The 2,500-nt window shown below is 46.5% G+C and overlaps 1 pseudogene; it reads left to right on the top strand.

Moving 5' to 3' along the window:
• LOC119571774 overlaps positions 1 to 2,500 on the top strand; it is a 3,614-nt pseudogene that overhangs the window by 28 nt on the left and 1,086 nt on the right.

Genomic DNA, 2,500 nt, shown 5'->3' with positions numbered 1-2,500 from the left:
CGATGGAACGAAAGCTTCAGGTGATGACAAAGTGGTACTCAAAGGGATCGACAATGTTGCCTTTGAACGGACGGGCCACAGATCATGGTGATACATCCTCCAGGGGGGTCAAGCCATGGCGAGTTCGATCAGGATCAGGTTCTGATTTTGAAATCACCCGTTCGGTACCCCACTAGAGGGGGGAAAACAAGCCAGATGATGTGAAAAAAGGTTCCCTTCACCGCGTGCAGGCTGCGGGAACAGGACAAAAAGGTTGTAGGAGATGAGAATGAAGTAGGACAGACAGTAAAGCATATTTGGGCAGGTGAGCCCTTTTTAAAACCCGACGTTGCTCACATGCTATGTATGCGACATAAAAAGGAATATAACAAAAAATACACACGCAATAAAATTTACTCCACGGCATATAATCTGTATCTAAAGGTAGTGGCTATTTATAGTAATGTCCCTGATACACCTAAGCATCGGGACAATCACGGGTATCCTGGAGTGATGCTTCCGGGGGTTGACGACCCCAACACGCCCGACATCTTTCTAAGCACAAACGAAGCAGCACTGTTTAGTTAGTGATGAGTTTCTGTATTGGTGGGCGTGGTTGATACATCTATGATGAAGCGTTATGAATAAGAAATGTTGATAAGGAAAAAGTTGTGCAGTTCAGCTTTCAATCAGTGAGCAAAGTTATTCTTGTCCCTATCAAAAAGACATTACCATAATAATCTACGAGGTTCCTTTTCCCCCCCAAACCAGGTAGCATTTCCAGTCTAGGAGCAGCCTTTGGTGCGGTCCTAGGCGGGGTGTTCCTGGTAAGGTTAGGTCAGCGTACGACCTTGCTGATCGGCGTCCCTCTCACCACCGCCGCCTGGCTGGGCCTCGCGTTCGCTGGCGTTCCTTGGCTGATCCAGGCTATGAGGTTCGTCCTTGGCATCACCACTGGGTTCACTGCGCCTGCAACCGGTATATATATTCTGGAAATCTCTCACAAGAAATCCCGTGGCGTGTTCTACGGTGTGCTGACGACGGTGCGGCAAGTAGGGTTCCTGTGCATCTACGCCCTAGGGAGTTCAGACTTAGGTTGGCGGAATGTGAGCCTCGTGTGCGCCGGATAACGCTCGTTCCATCCTAGCGTTGTTCTTCCTGCCGAATGCGCCGCGCTGGTTGGTAAACCCAAGACCGCGTCGAGGAGGCCCAGAAATCCCTCGCTTTCTTCAGGGGGAAACACTACGACTCGCCCTCCGAACTAAAGGGCTATCACCGACCAGGTGGACAACATGTGAGCAAAATAAGGCCTTCATAACGCAAGTGAAAATGATGATGGAACCCGCCCCCTTTGAAGACCCTCGCTTTACTTGTCGTTATATCCGTCCTTTCAACTCTGAGTGGATATATTATTGTCACAACATATACGGTAATATTCTGCAGTCTACTCAGGGAGATCTGGATGAGTAATTAGTACCATAATCATCGGCGCTGTGAGGGTAGGAGTACTCTCGTCCATTTGCCGTTATAGATCAAAGGGTGGGAAAAACCTCTGCTAGTAGCCTCGTTTACCCCGGGCACGCTTTGTGTTGCGGGTCTCGGAGGCTATTTCTATATACAGAACACAACTGGAGATACGAGCTACTTGGGCTGGCTACCCCTCCACTTGCATGGTTGTCCTCATATTTTGCATGGGCATCGGCAACCTGTCGTGTCCATCGTGCAAGGTGAACTGGGTAGCCTCGAAACCCTGAGAGCAGCAGGCGTTTCCCTCATAATGATCCTCTGTTCCTGGCAGGCTTCGTTCTAATACAGACATACCCTCTCTTGTCGGGGGCTCTGGGTGAGCACGGAGCCTTCTGGTTGTACAGCGGGGCGAGCCTTGGCTCTGGTTCCGTGGGCGGGCTGAGGCTTCCGGGACTCGCGGCGTTCGCTGGAGGAGATCTCGGGAAGGCGGGCTCGGCGCGCGTCGCTCTCTCCAAACGCTTTTCCTGAACGCTTCTCGGTAAAATATTGCATATGATAAGTATAACTTCATATAAGACATTAATAAAACTTATAATGCATGCATAATGTATCGTAATAAAGACGCACAAACATGAATATATGAATAATACTGAATGGATGTAAAAATGATAGCAAATAAATGGTTACCTGCATTACTAAACAAGCTAGTTTTAACTTCCTAGAAAGACAAGTAAAACACATAACAAAAAGAGGAAAAACAAAATAGAAGTAAATAAGTGATAAAAGATGAGTCAGGACGTTCAAATGTTTTGGATTCATTATGATAACGCTTATCAGATAGTGGATTGTGAAAATAATTGTTATTATTCTTGCCGAGTGATGTTTAAAATTTATTTGAGTCTAGATATGAAGAAATGAAATATATGTGTCGTAAACAGTGCAGGCATACATCAACAGCATGCTGATATGTGATTCACCAGTTTACAGCGAATGCAAAATATATTGATTTAACTGACGAAATATATCAAAATGTACGCACGAACTGTTTACATCT

This window comes from Penaeus monodon, unplaced genomic scaffold, assembly GCF_015228065.2.
Source record: "Penaeus monodon isolate SGIC_2016 unplaced genomic scaffold, NSTDA_Pmon_1 PmonScaffold_791, whole genome shotgun sequence".
Classification (NCBI taxonomy): Eukaryota; Metazoa; Arthropoda; class Malacostraca; order Decapoda; family Penaeidae; genus Penaeus; species Penaeus monodon.
Note: the sequence above shows the minus strand (reverse complement) of the source record. Positions and strands in the feature narration are given on the sequence as shown.